Raw genomic sequence first — 24,535 nt, 5'->3', positions numbered from 1 at the left:
GCGCCACCTCTTTGATCAGGCAAGCGAGAGATGAGTCAGGTGTTTGGACCCGATAGACTGGCCTGTAAACTCACAACCTGACGTGGCTCTGGCACATTGTTGGTGTCAGGTGGAGGCTTAAGTCTTGGGGGGAAAAGCGTCTTTGAAGCTGAGAATGTGTCAGAGCTCAGAGAGATGTTTTTAAGTTGTATTTATTTATTTACGTTTATAGGACAACTGGAGTAGTTGACCTGGGAGTTCAGCATTTTCCAAAGTATATCATTATGAAGTGAGCTGGATTGTTTCTGCTGTAATGCAGTTTTCACGTAGTTTGACCTCCTGCCCTTGATGTATTTTTTTTCCACATCGTTTTGAAAAAATTGGGGGCATTTTTTTTTTTTTTCTGCCATCGTTTTTCAATCCAGAAGTTATGGAATAAATATGCAATATGGGCACTGTTAGATAGGTGATCCTTCAAGACCACAATGTTCGGTCCATCACTTCTGTTCAGGGCTATTCAGATCAGCAAGTGGAAAGTCAAACTACATAGTACCAGCCGTACTAGCAGCCATTGTTTATCACTGTATTCAGTCAGGAAAAACTCAAAGGCAAGACAACAATGATATTATTTGTCCTATTTCAAGAACATGTAATGTTTTGGTCACACATGCAAATGTTTTCAATTGTTTTTTAAACCACAGCCATAGTTGCCGCCTTGGCTCGAGGTCTCTGACTGCTTGTTTGATGCACACCAAGATTAGGATAATTGCATTCATGACTGACCAAACCAAACCATGCTTCACTGTTGGCATAATGTTCTTTTTAATCAAATGCCGTCCCATTTTTACGCCAGATGTGACGGGCCACACACCTTCCAAAAAGATACATTCTTGACTCGTCAGTCCACCGAATGTTTCTCAAAGTCTTCAGAATCATCAAGATGCTTTTTGACAAATCTGAGATGAGCCTTTGTATTCTTTGCTTCCAGCACAGGTTTTCGCCTAGGAACTCTACCATGGATGCCATTTTTGGCTAGTGTCTTTCTTGTGGTAGAGCAGGGGTCGGCAACCCTTTCCACTGAGAGAGCCAAAGACGCCAAATATTTAAAAATGTCTTTTCAAAAAAGCCATATACAGTATTTTAAAAACTAAGTACAGGTGTATTTTTGCATTTATGTAAGACCAACACTTTTTAGAGTACAATAAGTCTGAATTACTTTAAATAACATTGCTACACTGTTGCTCACCAATGATGAAAAAAGTACTTCTTACCATGAATGTGACTTGTGGTGCTACACGGTTTTGCTGATGACTTTGGAGTTCATACATCGTCAGATTAATCTTCATGCAGGTGTCGAGACTCCATCCCTTCATCGTGAACGTAATTCAATTTGATTTGTTGTCACGATGTTATGATGGTGAATGGTTCTTGCCGACAAAGGCGTGTCATTTATTCGTTTGATTATCTTGTCTTTATGCGAAGTTGGCAAAATGTTGATTGGCAACGTTGAGTATGAATGCTTTGCCATACTCCCCATCTGTGAATTTAAACACACAGCAGAACCTTCCCTCTCCACCAAAGCTGTCCATTCTTGTTGAAAACTTTGGTACTGCTCTTTTTTTTTTTTTTTTTTTCTTTGAGCAACCTTTGGCAAAAGCGTTTCCATAATTAGTTGTTTCGACACGATCGGCATTAGACCCTTCTGCACCTCCGGATATCGACTACCATTCAAAAACTACGGCAACCCCACTAGGCCAGACGGTCTCTACGTCATTTGTGTTGCCTCCCACACCTAACTACAGCAACCCCACTAGGACAAACCACCTCTGCACAACAGAGAATACATTTACAGTATGTTGTTACGAGGGCTCCGCGAGCCATATGCAACCACCGAATGAGCCAGATATGCTTGCGAGCCATAGGTTCCCAACCTCTGTGGTAGAGTCATGAACACCGACCTTTACCGAGACCAGTGAGGCCTGCAGGTCTTTGGATGTTGTTTGAGGTTCTTTTGTGACATCCTGGATGAGTCGTTGTCACACTCTTGGAGTAATTTTAGTTGGTCGTCCTCTCCTGGGAAGGTTTGCCACTGTTCCCTGTTTTCTTCATTTGTGGATAATGGTTCTGACAGTGGTTCACTGGAGCCCCAAGCCTTGGATTTCAATCACTTTTTTTCCTCGTTTCTTCTTGAATATCTGTGGATTATGACATGATGCATTGCTTCTTGATCTCTACTTCACATTCTGACAGATTGTTACTGTAAGTGATTTCTTGATTTAAGCATGGTGGTCAACAGGTTTGGGTGTGGCTTATCAAATTGAACTCACCTTTTCCACATGTGGGATTAGTTACAGTGACTTTGTGATTTAACAAGATGATCGTTACTTTTTTACAGAGGTTCAGAAAGGTTCGATGTTCTTTTGTGACTTGCTGCATGAGTCATGGTCACACTTTTGGAGTAATTTTAATTGGTCACCCACTCCTGGGAAGGTAATGGCTCCGAAAGGGGTTCGCTGGAGCCCCAAAGCCTTGGAAATGGCTTTGTAACCTTTTCCGGACTCACCATTCCCAAATTTGTGGTTAGTCGCAGTGACTTTGTGATGTAAAAAATGCGGGGGAGATTAACTGTTCACAGAGGGTCAGAAAGGTTTGGACTCTTTTGTGCCTTATAAAATGAATCGTCATTTAAAAACCTCACTTTGTATTTCCTTGGGCTATCTCTGAGTAATGTTAACATTGGTTTGATGATTCGAAACCTTTTTGTGTGATAAATATGCAAAAGAAATCAGGAGGAGGGCAAATACTTTATCACTGCTCTGTATCATGAGATCTGAGTCTGCATTTTAATTAAATTTGTTGTTGCTGCATCCAAGATATTTCCTGTTTTTGGTAATGATTGTTATTTTTTTAACTCATTTGAAATGAATAGAAACATTATTTATATATATTATTACTACTGCTCATTAGAATTTAGTGAAAACTTTCCACAGCCATACTTTGGAGAGAAAAAAAAACAGATCTGCCGCATCATTTTAATCTTACATGATTCTTGTAATCATTTAATGAGCGTGAGGAAATATGATGTTTCATGTTCTTAAATGTAGAAATATCCACAAGCTGACACCCTATAACCCAATGAGGGCAAGTAGTAAAAAAAAAAAACAGTTGGAAGGATGTTAATATTTTGTGACTCGTATGCTGTTAAAGGCTCTCCTATGGTGTGGTAAAATGGAAACCACAGCGATGAATTTAGGTAGCAATTTTTTTCTTCCAGATTGTGATTCCAGCTTCGCCTCTGGGAGCTCATGTTCAACACCAGCTGTACTCCAGCTTCCTCTCACCTTCCAAAACATGCATTTGGGGTTAACTGAAGTTTTGAACTGTTGACTTCATTAGTTCTTAATAAAAGTTTGCTTCCTTTTTTTTTTTTTTATAAACTCTGAAGATATATGTCACCAGTAATGAGAAAACCAAACACCAGACAGAAAGAAAGCATGCCAGAGTGAATATAGAGCTCTCTTAGGGATTAGAGTCTTGTCTGTGTTTATGTTGGGTCTTACCAACTGTCAAGAACTGTTTTTCCTTGTCTCCACCTTAAGGTCTAATCAGTCCGCTTGGCGGGGTTCTACCATCTTTTCAATCTTCCTCCCACAGAAACATGTGCTCATACACACATTAAGCCACAAACAGAATAAGCATGCAGAGGCAGAGAGTGCAAGTACGTGTACGAGACAAGCAGCAAACAATGGATCATGTGCTGCATTGTTGACTTCATATAGGTCCTCATTTGGCGCGGTTTGTTTGGTCACAGCTCTGCTTTATCCCTGAACAAAGAGAAAATAAAACAGCAAAACAGTACACTTTTGTTTTTGTCTTGGGCGAAACCACGGGATGGTGAAAGTAATTAAGGGTAACAGTGCAATAATGAGGTAGTTTACTGTGAAAACTGCACTTTTTTTGTCAGACTGCTACACAAAAATCTCGCTGAATTGTCTGTTTAATTGTTTCAAGTAGATGCCCCCTACTCTGGTAGATAGCGTGTCTTACATTATCCCTGGGTGGAAAAAAAAAGAAAATTCCAGGAGTTAGCTGCCACATTTTCACCAGGCTGTGTATTTTACGCACCGATATGGTACATGAACTCCCCGGTGAAAAAAATAATAATAATAAAAATTAAAAATAACATGTGTCTGTCACGCTCCCTCGTATTTCACTGCATTTGTTGTAAAATTAAGGTTTTATTCTTTAGACAAACCAAGCCACAAAGCACTGTTTCTACAAAAAAATAAACCATCTTCGACCCCTTTTCCAGGTCGGGTCGTTGGGGCAGTAGCTTTAGCGGGGCATTGACTTACTGCCGGCAATGCGGACCAAACTCTGACACCGATCGTACAGGGACCGAACAGCCCATATCAGGGGGTTCGGTACCGATACTCCCAAAGAACCTCCCACAGGAGTCCCAGAGGTGATCAGTTGACAGCTCCGGCCCTCTCTTCATCTGAGTGTCCCCAAGACATACAGCCGCAGGTCCAATGAATTGGCCAATTGAACTGCCACCTTGGGTGTCCTAGTGCCATGTGCACATGTGGACACACTTATGCTTGAACACGGTGTTCGATATATATTAATCCATTATGAGCGTAGAAGTCCAGTAACAGAACACCACTCGGGTTCTGATCGGCGCAGGGGGGTGTTCTTCCCGATCACGCCCTTTATGGTCTTACTGTCAGCCCCCACATGAAGTCCAGAATGATGGAGTCTCTAGAGGGAGCGCTCTCTAGCATGCCATCTAAGGATTCCCAAAAGTTGGGTACTCTGCACTGTTGCTTGGCGAATAGGCAGGCACAACAGTCGGGAGCTGTCCCTCCATCCGGAGGCAGACAGCGGCTACCTTCCGAACTCCAATATCCGAGTGCAGAGGCGAGGGACAATAATTATACCACACCTGCTTCGTCCCTCTCACTGTGGGCAACTCCAGAGTGGAACAGTGTTCAACGCCTCTCAAGAGGACTTGTACCAGAGTTGAAGCAGTGCCGGTGCGTAGAGGCGAGTCAGAGTATATCTAATCGGAACTTCTCGACCTCACACACCAGCTCAGGCTCCTTCCCTGCCAGAGAGCTAACATTCCATGTCCCTAGCGCCAGTTTCTGTGTCTGGAAATTGGATTGCCAAGGTCCCCGCCTTCGGCTCTTGTCCAGCTCATATTGCCCCCATGCTCCCTCTCACAGGTGGTGAGCCCATGGGAAGGGGGACCCACGTTACCCTTTCGGGTTGTGCCTGGCCGAGCCCTATGGGTGTAGGCCCGGCCACCAGGTGCTCGCTTTCGAGCACCACCTCGAGCAAAAGGACACAATAGAGACTGCCAATATGAGGTAATGGCACATTCTGTTGCCATTGTAACACAAAACTAGTATTTCTCCATCCATCCTTACGCAGTCATTTCTGTTAATACAGGACTCATTTAATTCCAGTCAACAATATAAATACAACACTTTTGTTTGACTGTCATTTTTCAAGAGCTGAGACTCCCCCCCCCTCCATGTACTCATAAGGCCTATTTTACCCAAACATTGTTTACTTATCTATCGACTGTCACTGTGATTTGAAGAGCGCGATCGAGCTCGCGCGCCATCGCGCTCGCAAATTTGCACAGTCCAGCACGAAAAACCACGCGCGTAAAATGCGTTACGAGTAGAAAAAAATAGGTATTGAAAGACATCACTTATTTTGTGTAGTCTTGACATTATTTTACGTGTTTGTCATAAATGTTGGTAACAAAACAACCCTGATCCTAAACAGTATTCACCCAGAAACAGGAAATGCAACCACACTGAGCATGTACGGAAGTGATGCCTAAAGCGCAAGTTCCGAGCTGCTTCACATACTGCGAGCTCATTTACGTCGAAAGTCATCAACATCAAGAGGCATGTCAAAGGAAAATTCAGTTACACCAGAGGTGCTCAATGCGTCGATTGCGAGGCAGTTTTGGTTGCTTGTGTGACGGTGTGCCCCCGCGCGAAAAAAAAAAGACGTTAGACTATCATTCACCTTGTCGCTTGATTCAGGTGTGGCCAATACGTCGAGCGCACGCACATTTGAGCAAGCCGGCCTCCTATTTACGGCAGTCGGGGCGATGCTTGTGTTCCCTCCCTCCAAAAGGAAGATATGGATTGACAATAGATACCGCCATAAATTATGCTAGGTTATAACAATACATCACGATTACCGACAGGCAAGAGGGAACATTGGCTGAATTTTTTTTTTTTTTTTTTGGCACGCCGTCCCGCGATCGACCAAGACTGCCTCCCGATCAACCGGTCAATCGCGATCGACGCATTGAGCACCCCTGATATAGATCATCTACTGCTAGCTTACATCACGATTGCCGACAGGAGTGTTTGTTCCAATGTATCGCTAGCTTGTTGCTACTAACGCCAATTATGTTGAACTAAACTTTCAGCATTTTCAAAACATTGCGGGTTGCGGTACCGTTTATGTTTATTCCTTGGCAGGCCAGTGCTTTTACCTTTCCTTCAGATAAAGTTTGTCAGATCAAGAATTTTTATTGATGAAAAGTTTTAAATACCGTTTTATATCAGGTTCTATGAATATCAGTTGAAATTGGAAATGATCATGTCTGAGTTTGAAATTTTTGTTTTCTATTTTCGTTCTGTATTTTTAATTTGCAGTTATATTAATCCAGTAAGTTATTTTAAGGCCTTGAGATTCCATCCCTAATCACACCCGTAACTTTATATCTGCGAGCGTGACTGACCACACCCGTACATTTTCCAAATGTGAGTGACTGTATCCAAATGAAATTAGGAGCGCTTCTTTGCCGAAATGATTCACAGTTGCTCGGCATATCACGATTGTGATTCGACAGGATGACTGTTGCACAGGTGTGCCTTTGGTTGTCCACAATAAAAGACCCCTGTGCTGTTTCATGGTAATGGAGGGGAGGTGGGGGTCCGGTGTAAATGGCTTCCATTAAATAGCCTCACGGCCCTAATCATAGTTTGAGAAAATACAGTCTGTATGTACTGAAATATTTTCACTGCTGCCATATTTGACATTCTTTTCTTAAAGCTGCGAACGGCCCTCTGCTGGCAGGCTTCTTCCCAATATGATGAAAAAAATTGCTTTGTAGGGATATTAGTCATGTGAAAAGCGTGTGAAGAGAGAGACTTTTGTTCATTTGGGCGTAGAACTCAAACAGTCATGTCAGCATTTTATTTGTTTTGCTCAATAACACGTGTTGGCTGGTTAAAGCTCTTTGTTTGATTTTTGTTTCCTTTAGTATTCACTTTCCATATTTCCTTTCCAAACCCCTGATGTGAGTTTTGTTCCAGCTCAAACAACCCCCGTTTTGACTAAATATACAATGTGATATTGATACGCTGATGGATTTAAGAAGCTTTGGATCCAGGGATTGTATGTCTGCTCACCGCGTTGTTCCAGACTGAAATATCTTCACTTCTATCACCAACGTGACGATTTGCACACACCCTTGTATTATGGTTCCCAGAGAATTTATTCTTGTGAAAAGAAAAAGTTCAGTTTTTGCTACCTGTCCATATTTCATTTAATGGTATGCTTTTGAAGATGAGTCCAATGCTTAGCAGGGTCTTTTTTTCCCGCCTTTCTAGGTATTGAGCAGTACAGCTGACAGTAGACCTTCAGAAAAGCACATTTATAAATGGGCGAATAAATGCAGGCATTCATTATGAACATAGCAACTATTAGAGCTTCAGTACACCAACTAATACAAAAATGTAATAAAATTGTGTCGGCTTACTGTTTTTTAGTCTTTCCTTCCACAACACCCCCATTTAACCAGAGATTGGAGGTTTGGGAATTGGTCGGGAATGGAATCTGCGGCATGAATGACAACACTACCAATGGAATAGAACAATATAATGATGTAAATACAAGTACAAAACACATTTGTTGTGACCCTAATGAGGATAAGCATTACGAAAAATACATAAATTCCCCTTGATTATTATTGTGAAAAGCTGCATGTTGGTAAAACGTTGGCCTCAGAGTTCTGAGGACCCGGGTTAAATAACATTCAATGTGGAGTTTGCATGTTCTCCCCGTGCCTCCGTGGGTTTTTCAGTGCACTCCGATTTTCCTCCCACATCCCAAAAACCTGACACTCTAAATTGCCCCTCGGTGTGATTCTGTGTGCGACTGTCTCTATGTGCCCTGCGATTGGGTGGTAAGCAGTTCACGGTGTACCCCGCCTCCTGCCTGTTGACAGCTGGGATAGGCTCCAGTACTCCCCGTGACCCTCGTAAGGATAAGCGCCAAAAGAAAATGGATGGATGGATGGATTTTTGTGAAATTGAAGCTGTGTACACACACAAAATGGCTACCAATTATGAAAAAGTACTCTAAAACGTCTTCTCTTGGTTGATAACCAGGCATGAGTTGTGATGGTAAAGGACTCTTTAGTGCAAAAAGATGAGAGTGCGTTACATTGTTAGACTGGCTAATGGAGTCTTTGTGATGGAAGAACATGTTCCATTCTGTCCTATTTGACGTGTCCGCTCATGAATGAAACATTTGACCATGAAAGCAATTTGACCATCTTTTGAATACCGTGAAACGGTTAGAAAGGAGGTGAGTGCACGAGGACGCATTAATATCTCAAGCGAAGAGGTACAGTATTTTGTGACGCGTGTCATTTTAAAGTCACTGAGACATTAAAATGACCTTATCGTTTGGCTGATTTTTGTTAAATGTTATTTCAATTAAAGTATATCGCTGTGGGACAGCAAGTCCGTCTTGTGGTGGGTACGTCTGTTTCAGTTTTGAAGTCAGACGTTTATATCTCCACTTGAGCTTACCTATGTTGAGTTTGTATGCTCTGTTTATTCATGTTTTTTGTTGTTGTTTTTTTTTTTTTTGCGGGCAAACCTGGTTCCTGCCACATTCCAACTGCATTCACATTCCCCAGAGGTGTGTTTTCCCCAAGCGGCTGAGTAGACAACTGGTTAGAACATTGGCCTCACAGTTTTGAGGGCCGGAGTTTCTAATCCCATCCCAGTTTGCATGTTCTCCCCGTGCCTGCGTGGGTTTTGTCTGGGCAATCCGGTTCCTCCCATATCCCCAAAATCATGCATTAATTCTTCTTCTTTTCCTTTCGGCCTGTCCCGTTAGTGGTTGCCACAGCGTGTCATCTTTTGCCATCTTAGCCTATCTCCTGCATCTTCCTCTCTAACCCCAACTGCCTTCATGTCTTCCCTCACCACATCCATAAACCTTCTCTTTGGTCTTCCTCTCGCCCTTTTGCCTGGCAGCGCCATCCTCAGCACACTACCACCAATATACTATCAATATATATGCAATATACTATCTCTCTCTATAATATCTCTCGCCTCTGAACATGTCCAAACCATCGAAGTCTGCTCTCTCGAACCTTGTCAGCAAAACATCCAACTTTGGCTGTTCCTCTAATGAGCTCATTTCTAATCTTATCCAACATGGTCACTCCGAGCGAGAAACTCAACGTCTTCATTTCTGCCACCTCCAGTTCTGCTTCCTGTTGTTTCTTCAGTGCCACCGTCTCTAATCCGTACATCATGGCCAGCCTCACCACTGTTTTTTGTAAACTCTGCCCTTCATCTTAGCAGAGACTCTTCTGTCACATAACACACCAGACACCTTCCGCCAGCTGTTCCAACCTGCTTGGACCCGTTTCTTCACTTCCTTACCACACTCACCATTGCTCTGGATTGTTGACCCTAAATATTTGAAGTCGTCCACCCTCGCTATCTCTTCTCCCTGTAGCCTCACTTTTCCCCCTCCACTTTTCTCATTCACGCACATATATTCTGTTTTACTTCAGCTAATCTTCATTCCTCTCCTTTCCAGTGCGTGCCTCCGTCTTTTTAATTGTTCCTCCACCTGGTCCCTGCTTTCACTGCAGATCACAATATCATCTGCGAACATCATGGTCCAAGGGGATTCCAGTCTAACCTCATCTGTCAGCCTATCCATTACCACTGCAAACAGGAAGGGGCTCAGAGCTGTTCTCTGATGCAGTCCCACCTCCACCTTAAATTCCTCTGTCAGGCACACACCTCACCTTTGTTCTGCTGCCATCATACATGTCCTGTACTATTTTAACATACTTCTCTGCCACACCAGACTTACACATGCAGTACCACAGTTCCTCTCTTGGTATTCTGTCATAGGCTTTCTCTCGATCCACAAAGACACAATGTAGCTCCTTCTGACCTTCTCTGTACTTTTCCACTAGCTTCCTCAAGGCAAATAATGCATCTGTGGTACTCTTTCTAGGCATGAAACCATACTGTTGCTCGCAGATACTTACTTCTGTCCTGAGTCTAGCCTCCACTACTCTTTCCCATAACTTCATTGTGTGGCTCATCAACTTTATTCCTCTATAGTTCCCACAGCTCTGAACATCCCCTTTGTTCTTAAAAATGGGAACCAGAACACTTTTCCTCCATTCTTCAGGCATCTTTTCGCCCGCGAGTATTCTGTTGAATAAGTTGGTCAAAAACTCCACAGCCATCTCTCCAAATTGCTTCCATACCTCTACCGGTATGTCATCAGGACCAACTACCTTTCCATTTGTCATCCTTTGTAGTGCCTTTCTGACTTCCCCCTTAGTACCAAAATCATGCATTAATTGAAGACTCTAAATTACCCTTAGGTGTGATTGTGTGACTGTTGTTTATCTGTATGTGCCCTGCGATTAGCTGGCATCCAGTTCAGGATTTCCCCGCCTCCTGCCTAATGATAGCTGACATAGGCGCCACCACTCCCGTGACCCTTGTGAGGATAAGCGGCTCAGAAAGAGGAAGGGCCTGTTGCCTCCGATTGGACTTTTTATCAGCACTAACTCCACAATTCTTGAAGGGCGGGGGGTCCCTCCTTAAATACATGTATTCAATTCTCTGAAAGATTAAAGAAGATTACTTGAGAATTACAACAAGAAACTTTGCAATACTAAAAAAGTGCAGCACTCTGTAAAACTGATTGGATGACGGATATAAGCTGCTTGGTAACTGAGATCTCATGTCTGACTCTTGTTCTGCTCATCACGGTGGTCCAGACGGAAGTATTGCAACCTCAATATCAGGGTTCAGAATCAGAATCACCCCTGCCCCCAAAAAAGATAAAAGAAATACGAGGCTGGGTTGTAATTTCCAGTCTGTGTTTATTGTGTTTGAAGATATTTAGCAAGGCTAATTTTTATTACATCCTGTATGGATCAAGTCCAGAAATGAATGGGTTCTGTATAACAACTGAGAACTAAAGCTGGCCTCTCCAGGCTTCGCGGTCCAGGAACAAATGTACATTTACAGTCCCAGCAACAATTAGTGGCATCATCATATTAACATCAATCACCTTCCTGAAACCAATGTTCCTTTTAATTAAGTCCTGGATGTAATCACGGCGTTTTAATCTCATTATTTAGAAACTGGTGCAGTGGAGCCACTGTAAACATTGGCATGGGGCACTTAAGCTTTGGTTTATTTCATTCCACAGGGAGAAATTGTTTCGGCTATAGCCTTGTTGCATAGAATCAGTCCTTGAGCTGCAACCAATATAATAAACAAAATAAACTGGAAAAAAAAAGACCTACTTCATGCACCCATTCAATCATGTGCACTCGGATGGTACACAAACATGTATATTTTGGCTAACCACCCCCCCAGAACACACATTCTCCTCTGATATGACATCAGGCAGCAGAAGGCATGCTCTTTCTTGGGTTGAGTTCGTGTGAAATTAAATAGTAAATCATCTCTCAGCAAAAGACATAAGAGTTATGGGTGAGTCAAGGGCAACAGTTCTGGACTCTTTAAAAGGAGATGAGGATGACTTTATGAAGGAGATAAATAACAGTTTAAAAAAAAAAAACAGCCTCTGTGTGGTCCCCCTTTGAGACTGGCCTCTGTGACCTCAAGGATCAGCAAAACGAAGGGGAGCCAAGAATCCATATTCCTCAGAAGACATGAAAAAATAATGTGCAATGAAATGGAGGAGTAATATTCAAAATGGGACCTGCTGGGAGGTGGCGACCAGTGATGAACTGTAGGGGTGAACGTGGCATCGAGAGTGCCGGTAATTAAATGGCGAAAAAAATGGTTAAACTGCACTTTGGATCTGTAATGTTGGGAACAGCACACTACATAAAAGCCATGTGTGTGTGTGTGTGTGTGTGGTTGGGGGTTAGTTTCAGTTATTTATTTATTTCAGTACAGGCTATCATAAATTGTGTCGAATACATCAATAACTGACTGCTACTGTTAAATGATCAACAACTTCAAACGAAAGACAATGGGAGTGTCAGGACATGGTCATAAACATAATAAGTTACCATAAGTGAGTCACATTCTAAGCAGATTTTTTATTTCTATCTGATTTTTGACATCACGTCCAAAAACAAACAATTGTTTTTTTTTATACAAGAGCAGTAGTAATTACTAGTTTATTCCCCACACTTCTCTTCCGAGCTCATGCAGTTCTATTAGATGACATATAGGTGGAGCTTTTGTCTGTGTACAAGCCAGTGTGCGTTAAACATCCAGCCATCCCTTTTCTGAACCACCTATCCTCACAAGGGTCGAGAGAGTGCTGGGGCCTGTTCCAGCCATCTTCAAACAGGAGGCGGGGCACGCCCTGAATTCTTTGCCAAACAATCGCAGGGCAAATTGAAGCAAACAAACATTCACACTCACGTTCACACCTACGGGCAATTTTGAGTCTTCAGTTAATCTACAATGCATGTCTTTGGGATGTGGGAGGAACCCGGAGTGTTCAGATAAAACACACGGCACGGGGAGAACATACAAATGCCACACAGGTGGGGCCAGGATTCCAAACCCCCGGTCCTCAGAAATGGAAGGAAGACGCTCTAACCAGTTGCACTGCCACTATGAACATGATTTAGCTATTATTTCAAGGCCAAACTATTACCTTTAGTGGCTTTAATGTGCTCATGTTCTGGAGGGTCTCCCCTAGTGGTATAATATCAGGAAAAACAAAAAAAATGAAAGCATACATGTACCATAATAATCCGCTCCTATGTACTTCGACATTTAAGGTAGGAGGTCTAAGTCTGAGTTTTCCCGTGGCATTATAATGCTTCCAGTTATGCAGAGCCTTTATATGCCGGTATAAGCCCTTAACTGCTGGGATACAGACATGGAGACTTTTTTTTTTTTTTTTTTTAATTATGTCACCTGCAGTACAAAGAAAAAGCTGTGTCCCTGTATGGTTCAAGACATCACAGAGTGTGAAAATTAAAACTGCAAAGATAAAAAGTTTAGCACCAGATAAAAAGCTGCCCATTTATTATAACTCGTCCATTAACATTGAGTGTATCGGGTCAATAGGCTATCCTGTTAAGCTTTTTACATTTTTATCTGCTCTTCATTTCTAGGGGAAAAAAAAAAAGATTGTTTCCTCTTTACACCCTATAAAAGCTTTATAGCCCACATTGTTCATAAAAACAGAATGATACATGGCCCCTTGCACCGTGCCTGACATTATGGCCCATGAGTGACAATGTTATGGTTCATTGGGGCTTCATTTTGTAAGGTGATTTCAACTTGTTGCTATACATGGTTTATTGCTTCTTGTCTTTAAAGAGAATCCCGTGTAAAGAAAGTGACCTCTGCCAGCTTCACTACACTCCGAAGTGTCTCAATCAAGCCTTTTGGTGACATTGCAGCCGTATGGTAGTCCTGTAATCTGCATCTCGGGCACTTGATCCAGCGCCTTCTCGATTGGAGGGAAAAAAATGTATTTTCATGCTGCTCAGTGCCTACTGCTCAGCAGGACACACAAGCATGGCTGCACAAACACGCACCCCTCTTTGCTCTTCCAAGGTTCATTTGTCAAGATGACAGCTGGACTCTCACTGAGGTGGAGTTTGCCAAGCAGAATCCCATGCAAACCTGCCTGAGTGCAGTCCAAGACATCCCTCAGAAATATTTTGACTCGCCAAGAGGTTGTGTTGGATGGAGAGTGTTTCTGTACAGTGTGTGTAGGTCTCTATGTACATTTACTACACACATTTAGAAGGCTTGCATTTGGTGCGAGCACGTGTCCATGTGTTAATGAGAGATAGCAATGGTGTGCCGCATCTCTTCAGTTTGGCGGTCAGCCATGTTTTGTCGGGCTTCCGGTCAACATCAAGCGCGGCCACTGCTCTACCGTAACAACTTTGCCCCCTTCCTACTTTCTCTTCACATGTATGCCTTTGGATGGCTATTCGCTTTGTGAAGCCCATGAGTTAGTTTGGTTGCCCAATTTTTTTTTTATTACCCCATTTTATCTGCCCAGCTGTGCTGTCAGACCACCACTTGCTCTTGTGTACAGTACAGGTATCCAAAGGAAGGTGTGCATGTAATAAAGAGAAGGCTTCCTCATGCCTTTAAAACTTTTAGCTGCGCCACAATTGTCAATGAGATAGTTGACTAACCTTTGGATAATTTCATCTGGAAAATTATAAAATGTCAGGAACTGTTACTATGATTAAAACAGCAGTGTGAAAAAGTATTTACCCCCTCCTGATTTCATTTTATTAGTTTTTTTTTTTTTTTTTTTTGCAAATGTGTAACACACAAAGGTTTGAGGATTTGTCACTTAGAGACAACCCAAGGAAAAACAAAATTTATTTTTCAAATGACAATTCAATTTATTAAGGCACAAAAAAAAAATCCAAACCTTTTCGAGCCTCTGTGAAAATGTTTTTGTCTTTTTTTTTTAATCACAAAGTCACTGTAACTAACCACAAATTTGGGAGAGGTGAGTTAAATTCACACGAAACACCCAAACTGATTACCACTATACTTGTTGAATAGAATATAGATAGAATAGAATCTGTCAGAGAACGTGAAGTAGGCTACAAGTTGTCAAGAACAAATGCATCATGCCACGATCCCCAAAAATTCAAGAAGGAATCAGAGAAAAAGAGATTGAAGTCCATCAGTCAGGAAAGGGATTCAAAGATATTTCCAAGGCTTTGGGGCTCCACCAAATCACTGTCAAAGCCAATATCCACATATAGAGAAAACTGGGAACAATTGGCAAACCTTCCCAGGAGTGGACGACCAACGAAAATTACTCCAAGAGTGTGATGACAACTCATCCAGGGGTTTACAAAAGAACCTCGAACTACATCCAAAACCCTGCAGGCTTCACTGTTCTCACCATAAGAAAAACACTGGCCGAAAATGGAATCCGCGGGAGAGTTCCCAGGCGAAAGCCAGTACTACCAGCAAAGAATACAAAGGCTCGTCTCACATTTGCCAAAAAATCATCTGGATTATCCTCAAGACTTCTGGAGAAACAATGATGTCGACTGACAGGTCAAAAATGTAACATTTTGGAAGGTGTGGCCCGTTAGATCTGATATAAAAATGCACAGCATTTGATTAAAAAAAGAGCATTGTGCCAGGAATGAAGCGTGGTGGTGGGAATGTAATGGTCTGGGGCTTCTTTGCTAACTCAGGACCGGGACAACTTGCTGTGATTGATGGAACAATGAATTCTGCTGTGTACTAAAATATCCTGAAGGAGAAATTTGGGCCATCAGTTGGTGGCCTTAAACTCAAGCACTCTTGGATCATGCAGCAGGACAAGAATCCGAAACACACCAGCAAGTCCACCTCTGAAGGTTTTGTTGTGGCCAAATTAAAGTCTGGGTTAAAATCCAATCGAGAAACTGTGGTGTGACCTTAAACAGGCAGTTCATGCTAGAAAATCCTCCAATATGGCAGAGTTGAAGCAATTTTACAAAGAAGAGAATTCCTCCTGAAAGACTCATCGCCAATTATCCCAAACTCTTGATTTCAGTCATTGTCAGATACTGTGGTTCAAGTGGCAAATAATTTCGCAGAGGCTCAGAAAGGTTTGGATTTTTTTGCATTTTTTTAATTTACTAAAGCTCTTGAAGTAGCAGCCATTAAGCTTCTTCTAAAAAAGAGAATGCCCAACCCTTCCACGTTAGCAAGCTATTGACCCATCTAAAATCTCCCTTTTGTAGTAAAGATTGTTGAGAAAGCAATTCTCAGCAATTTCTTGAACTTAAAAGGACTATGACAAATGTCACTTCAAGGTTTTGAACCTATCACAGTCCAGAATCTATTCTTATGAAAGTGCTAAATGATATAGGATTGAATACTCCTTCTGGAAAGCTTACAATTCTGGTCTTGTTGTATCTCAGTGTGGCTTTCGAAATCAAAGATCTTAATATGCTGCTAAACACATTGGAAACGTTAGTAGGATTAAGTGGAACAGTTCTTTTAATAATTCAGGTCATACTTGGAGGAGAGGAGTTATTTTGTTATCACTGGCAGTGTTGAAGCTCATTGAATGGCAAAGACCTATGGGGTCCCTCAAGGGTCAGTTCTTGGACGCCTCCTAAAAAGCTGCATCTCAATCAAAATGGTGCACCTTGGGCTCTGGGCAAAAGAAAGATGTCTGAGCATATAAATCTCATTCTTTGGTCTATACACTTGCTCCCAGGATTTAAAGTTATACAACTGCTCTATTAGTCACTAAATGGTTTTAGTCCTGAATTCATGAAAGGAAGTCTAATGGAATATAAACCCAGTTAGGCTGTGATATTGACAGACTCAAGTCAAGTAGTGGCCAAAGCAAACACAGTGAAGTTGCCAACAGAGTCAATGTGTCAATGTTTTTAAATCCTGGTTAAAAACTCTTTTTTTTTTTTTCTTAGTTTTACTTTTCAATGAGATTTATTTGTAATGTATGCTTTTTCATTGTACTTTCATTTCATTTCCCCCCTTTGTTTTGATTGTTTATTTGCTGTTTCTTCTTTCTTTCTTTGGAAATGCTTTTAATGAAGTAAACCACGTGGAGTTACCTTGTGGATGTAATGTTCAATATAAACAAGCTTTGGGCTGCTGTCGTGAAATGGATGATTTTTAGTATATTATTAGTGAAAAAACAGCAGCCGGTATGGACCTTTTTTTTTTTTTCTCTTAGTTTTACCTGCGGGAAGGTAACTCGTTGTTCCTTCGTGTTAGCTAAAATGCAGGCTCGTGACATTGCAGTATATTGCTTGAACACTCGGGAGGATGGATTTACTCTTCATACTTTTCAAAAAGACGCAGTTTGTCATGAAAAACGGATTGCACAGGTGCAAAGGACGAGAGCTTCGTGGGTTCCAAATGACAGGTAGGTGTGTATACAGCTACTAAAAAAAACAATAGTTGGGGAGAGGACATAATCCTTTCTGAATGTAACAAAAGATCCGCGTCTGTAAGTCAGAGGTGGTAAATGTGTCGATGTCCCCGTCAAGCGCACTGTCCGCCGATCATGGCTTCGGCCGAGGTTCCGTGTCGCACGAGCCGCTGGCCAAGCCGTTTCTCGCGAATGAGCACGGCTTCGGCCGGGCAGGCTCATACACACTTTCTTGGAATATGTTGTTAGTTAGAAGTGATCCGCATATCATCTAAACATGGCTTGAAACAATAGGGTAATATTGCACTCGATTGTGAGAAAAGAGCTTCCGTGTCAGAAGGGGCGTGTTCGACTCCCATAGTAGGGTCCACCGCGTGTTTTCAATGGCGAATGTCCGGAGTGACGTCACGGACAGGGGATGCAGCCAATATGGCGACCACTTGGATGTCGTCGAATGACACTTCTGCAACTTTGCGCATGGATGACGCGCTCTCTGCTCATATTTATTTTTTTGTATAGACACTGAAGTGAATAATGTTATATGTATTTTTCATTTTAATATCTATTTTAGACTGTTGATAGGGATGACCCTTGACAACAGTGAGCCGCAAGCATCTGGAGTATTTGGCACTGGTTGGTAAGCTACCAAAGAGGAAGTAGCCTGGTGCCTTTTACCAATGATTTGAAAAAGGAATCGTGATAGCGAAAGGCCCTGACTTTGCTCGTAATGAGTTGGAGGATAGGAGGAGAAGTTAAAAATGTGTTGCTAAGCTATATTTTAGCCCAAGATAACATTTTTATCATAAAAACATACATGTTTCTACGACTTTATACTAATCTGGTAAATTCAGAGAAGTTGAGATCTTCAAACATGGCCGTAATTTATCGACCACATCACAGTATGCCATTTGTCTTGTGCCCAGAGCTCGGGACATGGAGACAGACACTCCATTAAAAGCTGTTTGATCCATTTCCTCCATGCTGATTTCAATGTATAGCTCTGCCAAAATCTCTTCCTCTTGTCACTTTGAAATCCCTCCAGCACCATCTCTCCGGTTGGATGTACCGATGTGTCATCACAGTTCACTCGTCTGAATTGAAGGTTTTTCGATTTGTGTGCCCAACTCGAGTGCCACAAACTACTGTGGCGCAGCGCTGCTGGCACTCCCCAGCAGCAGCACATACCCGGTGAATGGGTCGGTACACGACACACTGCGCCGGGCTGGTGCAATGTGAAAAGGCCTTTAATTTGCTGACCTTTTCCTTCCTGTTTATCCTCTCGCCAACATTTCTGCACCCTTCTATCGTGTTTGTGTGTGTGTATTCAAGCGACACAGTGCATGTGAATGTGCATGTGGCTTTGATAGTGGCTTCCATCTACCCTTGAAGTCCCTGACACTCTTTACTCTAATTACCCAGATTGGGTTTGCTGGGAAGGAAGCTTGAGTACCAGGGGGTCCTTGCTTCTGTCCTTGTCCAAGCCTCTGGGAGCAACTTGGGAACTTTTTCATATATCCATCACATTTCCCATTTCACAATTTAATCAATCCCCTAATGAAAAAGTGGCAGAGACAGAGGAAAGAAAAGCCCTCACACACTCGCCCTGAAAAGACACAGCAAAAGGGTGGAGCCACTCTTTGTCTGCCACTACAAATGCTGCCTTATTTTCCCTTTCTGTGCCTGGAAGAAAAGCAAGTCATTGCATTGTTACCTCCAGGGAGAATAGCACCTCTAATTTGCCACGCTATTAAATGCAGCAATAACAGGAAAAGCCATCGACTGCTTAACTTCCATTTCTCCATGTTATTCCGACTAATGCGAAGGATGGTCTTTTAATGTAGTCACATGCATCACCTCAAGCTATTATTCGGGTGACACAAAGGCACACTGAGCACACTCTCTTATCCAACTGACTCGATAAATCAGAAAATATCTTTTCTATTCTCTTTTTTTATTTTTTGTTGCTGCCTTAAATGTAAAAACGCATTGTTCCGCACTGACATAATTAAGTGCTCGTCTGCGGTCACCATTTGTTAACCTATGTTCACTAAAGCTAAAATATAATGGCAAGGATATTGAAGTTGGATTTTTCTGTTTTCAGCACATGCAGGAACAGAATAGTGAGTAAACAATGTTAATTGAAAATCGATTATTTGGTGGAACTGCCAAACAAATGCTGGAAATGCATTTTATTTTCAAGAGTGTTTATCTAAAATAAGGACAACCATTGCTCTCTGGGCCATATGAGGAATATGAAATTCTAATATAATAAAGTCATGGCATTTTTTTTTTTTTAGACCTCCGGTTGGTCAGGAACTTTTTTTATTGGACTGCATCAAAGAGGGTGAGTTGCCACATGCACTCAAAGTTCAAACAGGTGCGATGACTATAAACATCAAATATTGTTCTTTTATGTAGCTATAGTCTCATATTTGTGTGCACATTTTTTTTTGTTAAATGCCTGATATGAATACCCTCTATGTCTGCTATAATGACTTCTGACCCACCCACCGTGTGCAACCACCAATCAGGTGTGACTCATTCAAGTCTCAGGCTAACTGGAGCATTTTTCTGGGACATGCCCGACAATTAATTCATTCATTCATCTTGCGGACTCCTTATCCTCACTATGGTCACAGCCACGCATCGCACAAGAGGTGGTGTACACCAAGAACCGGTCACCAGTCAATCACAGGGCACATATATTCATAGGTCAAATTCACACCTATGGGCAATTTATTGTTTTTGAATCATATACCACACATGATTTCGAAAGTTGGAGGAAACAGGAGTGCGCGGAGAAAACTCACGCAGGCACGGGGAGCCCATGCAAATGCCAAACACATAAGACTGCAGTTGAGAATGGGTCCTCAGAACTGTGCGGCAGCTCTACCAGCCAGTCTTCCACCCTGCAGTCCCCGGATAATTTAATTTGGAAAATTTAACAAATGGTGGCATGGTGGCTCAGCTGGTAAAGTGTTGGCCTCACAGTTCTGAGGTCCCAGGTTCAATCCTGGGCCCGCCTGTGTGGAGTTTCCATGTCCTCCCCGTGCCTGCTTGGGTTTCCTCCCACATCCCAAAAACATGCAACATTAATTGGGCACTCTAAAGGCGTGATTGTGAGTGTGGCCGTTTGTCTCCATGTGCTCTGCGATTGGCTGGCAACCAGTTCAGAGTGTACTCCCTCATGCCCGTTGACAGCTCCCCGCGACCCTTGTGAGGACAAGCGGTAAAAGAAAATAGATGTATGGATGGAAATTTAACAAATTCTAAATCTGAAATTGACTTCTGTGCCTGACACACAAATTAACTACGTGTGGACATCATTAAATCATGAAATAGTACTTCATTCAGAATACTCACTGTTGCTTATGACTGAACACGTTTTTCCGTCCATCATAGAAAAGAGGGTAAGCCATCTTTTGTTTTTTCAGTGGTAGACTGCAACCAGCTTGCACCACAAACCGTGGTCCACTAGACATTTTTCGCAACTAAGATAGATCAAATTAAAACAATTGAGTCAGTGTATTTTACCATCGCACTATTAAAATGAATGCAGTTGTGAGTGATGCTTCCAGACAAACTCCAAGCCATAGCACCATTTTTAAAGTTAAAAGATCCTTGCCGATGAACAAGTCCTTTGGTGACCTTTTTTTTTTCCCGCCAATTATTAATTAATGATATGTCAGCCTTCGGCTGTCTGCTTAATGTGTTAAGAACACTTTGTGACTGTCTGAGCGTAGGTGAGGATCTATGGGCCTGGTGTGTCCCGCACCGTTAGCAAGAGTCACAGTCATCAAGAGGGCCATCACTTGGCCCTTGCAGCAGTTACAGAAACTGAATTTAAAAAAAAAATGACGTAAAATGTTTCACCTTCATGCGGCGCTAGACAAGTTAACAGCTTCAGTCCAAAAGGTGGGGAAAAAAAAAAAAGCCCAAGTCCGCCGAGAATGTGCACGGCCGGATTTGACAGAGATCTCCCTCATGTCAGGGTTGCGTAAATGACAGATCTGAGTGGACTGGAGAAAGCGCAGAACCAGAAAAGTGCGCAGCTGCATGTCTTTTCTGACTTTCACACACAGGAGAATGGTGCTTAGTACTTAGTTCTACTGAAAATATAGCGTACAGCAACACACACTTGATAAAATCCTCACCCAACATCTCTTCCTGTGAAGTGTGCTCTTCAGAGCTTAGCAGTCCTTCTGTGACTGGTGTCTGCAGTATATTCTAAGTGTGTCGAGCTTTAGCAACATTTTTGCCCGTTTGTTCTTGTCATGGTTTACATTTTGTAGTAAGTTCCACGGTGTTGATTTTCAGAGCTGTGAAAGGTCTGGCTTTGAGCTCTTTATGGTTTTGCTGTCTGCAAGTGGCAGATTGTGCACTCGTGTCATTCTCTGAAACCACTTCAGAGCCGCTGTAGCCAACTGGCCAAGTCATCATGAAATTTGTGTACGTGTGTTTTCTTTGTTTCTCCTTTTTTTTTTTTTTTTTCATTCCTCAGCTTCATGTAAAGGAGTAGTTTTCTGGTGTCCAAATTGGTATGTTCCTTCTTATTGACATTATTGAGCAACTGATAAGAAAAGAAAGCTATTGCAAATAGCACTGACTACACATTATTTCATATTATCTATGATTTCTGGACATATGCCATGTAATGCACTTAGGTAGATAATTTAAATGAATACAGCGATCACCATAAGTTGTTCTTTCTGTCATGGGTGAGCAATTAATTTTCCAAAGGGGCTATGTGAGCAAGTGGAACAGTTGTCGAGTGCCATCCAAAGATTCTAAACTAAACTGTGATACACACAGTATTATTTAATGTAGTCAGGCGTGTGTACCACTACACCATCAATGACCGCCTTAACAGGCAATATACTGCAAATCAAGTGTCCAGTTGGTTAAGTTCCAAGTGCCAACATTAATGACATTAACAACAAGTAGATCGAAGCAAACTGATTTGATTTAAGATTTGGACAACTAAGTCTGCAACCTTTCTTTACATGCTGCTTTGTTGACATGTTCATTGGCTACACCTCTTACAATAGTGAGTATTGTATACATGTTTACAATGTGAGAATACGTGCACCATATTCGCTGTCACGTTTGTATTTACATTGTTGGGCAAAGGTTTCCGTAATTGCAAGCTGAAGGGGAAACAGAAAATGACCTGCTGAGTTTTTGTTCCTGTCTGAAAAAATTGGGTGGGATGGTTGTGTTAAAGATGTATTTTGTCACTGACGTTTTATATTGTGTTGTCCTTGATGAAACTTCATACAAATGCACCTTTCCGACCTGTCAATCCCTCGTACAATAACAGCCAATCTGATAGGCGCATTGTCCCCCCAGCAATGCTGGTTATCGGTCGCGTGCGCTTGGAAAGGTTAATGTCACGAGAAAGTGTTCCTCAGATGCGCTTGGGGAACATGCAATTCTGATGAAAAATATTCTGCTAGTTTAAAAAGGGCCCAGTTGATTCATTTTCCAAAGCCTAAAACACAGTTGAGGAAGTTTCTACGATGCATTAAGGCTCGCGGAAGAGCGCATGTACAACAATATCAACAAACACAAGGCTGGATGTTGGAAGGTAAGTGAGGGAGAAGTAACTTCTCTGAGTTTAATTTAATTATTATCGGTGCTTTATACGTTGCAGGAGAACAACTTCCACTTTGTTAGCATATCAGTGACCTGCTGAATGAAGTGTGTCGTGTTTTATGCCGGAGAGTCGGGTTAGTGATACGTTAATGGAGAAATGTCTATGTGGCAATTTGTCTCACATCGGACTTTGAAGACAGAGCACTGGGTTCGATTACGAGCCAAGTCAAATCAATACACCCTCTCACTCATAAAGACTACTACGATATTACTCGTGATCTTTCCAAGTAAAATGTACTCACCCTGCTTCACGTGCAGTGTGATTCCACTATTTTATCCTGTTTGATTTCAATATGAAGTTTGTGAGGCCTCAAACTTCTTTGCATCAATCGCCAACGTTTCGCTGTAACTCTGACATTGCGTCCTGCTCCGTCCAAAATCTTAATTCCGTGTACATATCCTTGCGTGAAATAGTTGAGACCACTCTTTAGAACTCTCTGGAACAAGTCTGACGCATTTGGCAAAAATCATACCCCAATATTTTCTGGAATACGCGATCGAGAATCAAGTTCAAATCTGTTATCTTCAGTCGCCATTTTGGAATATTGTTGGACATGGCAACTAGAGCTAAGGGAGGCGAAGCTGAAGATCGCCAGTTGGAAAGGTCCATTTGATACAGCAGATTGTTCATGCAGAGGGGGATGGCCACGTTCATCTGGCTTGAATCTGAAATGTTCCCACATCGTCCCAGTGGTATTCGGCTTGGGAACTAAAGGGTTTATGGCTCAACTTTCTGTAATTGTGCAGCTATGGTCAGAAAATTTACACACATGCACACGCACGCACACAAATACTCACTCACGCACACACATGGCATTGCACATGGCCAATCAGATAGAGGCTCTCCACCCTTCACTATATCTGATTGGTTTAGAGACCACATTCATGTGTGTGCTTTTAAGTAGAGGAAAGTGTTTATACGTACGGACTCTCTGGTTTTAGTTCTGCCAAGATTTAGAAGTTACGGTGCACATGCGACTGTATTAGCTGGAATCGAGAATGCATATGCTCAATTTTCCAGCTCCTTGATGGAGTACGTAACCATAGCATTGGGTCCCAAGATGCAAGATTGGATCTTATGTGCACCTGATCATTTTTGTGCGTCTCAGATGCGGGACCCACATCAAACGAGATCCCTCGTACTATCTGGAAAAAATCTGCTTCCGAATACAATTACAATTTTTACTAGCTTCATGTGACCTACCCAAAAAAGGTCCAGGACCCAGTCATGGGGTCCTGCCCCACCATCTGAGAATCACTGGTTTAAATATAGCTTTATAAGTGTTTCTGCAACAATTTGACAGGTATTAGCCTCAAATAACTGTGAGTACCGTGTGTATTCCTAACCCCAAACAAGACTGCTTGAAAATGGGAGTAAAATCAAAGGGACAGGAAAAATCCCTATGGAATGCATGACTGCTATCACGTTGTATCTGGGAAGCATTTATTCACCACTGTCAAGGCTAACGGACTGAAGTAATTTCATTTTTCATGCATGCAGTCTGTCCTCACCGAGACCTGAAGCAAAGCAAGTGAAAGTGATGAGAGAGCACAGCACAGGGGGGGGAGATCAGACGAAATGGGCGGAGGACCACTGAGCCAGAGCAAAGAGTCGGATTGGAGGGTGGGGAGAGCGGTGTCGAGACAAGGCAAGAGGAGGAGGAACGAGGGTTGAGTCACTAGCATATAAACATATGGA

General features: G+C 42.2%; 1 protein-coding gene and 1 long non-coding RNA gene across 8 annotated transcripts in view; one reads left to right on the top strand and one right to left on the bottom strand.

The window, feature by feature from the left end:
* Positions 1-24,535, top strand: part of LOC133512855 (cadherin-4-like) — a 374,466-nt gene that overhangs the window by 280,551 nt on the left and 69,380 nt on the right. The window lies entirely within an intron of this gene.
* Positions 1,724-23,555, bottom strand: LOC133512872 (uncharacterized). The gene is made up of 3 exons (XR_009798327.1): positions 23,079-23,555; positions 3,540-3,803; positions 1,724-2,174 (listed from the first exon to the last, which is right to left on the bottom strand). It is a non-coding gene; the product is annotated as an uncharacterized LOC133512872 (long non-coding RNA).

Source organism: Syngnathoides biaculeatus, chromosome 2 (assembly GCF_019802595.1).
Source record: "Syngnathoides biaculeatus isolate LvHL_M chromosome 2, ASM1980259v1, whole genome shotgun sequence".
In the NCBI taxonomy this organism is placed as follows: Eukaryota; Metazoa; Chordata; class Actinopteri; order Syngnathiformes; family Syngnathidae; genus Syngnathoides; species Syngnathoides biaculeatus.
This window is presented reverse-complemented; position numbering and strand designations above follow the sequence as displayed.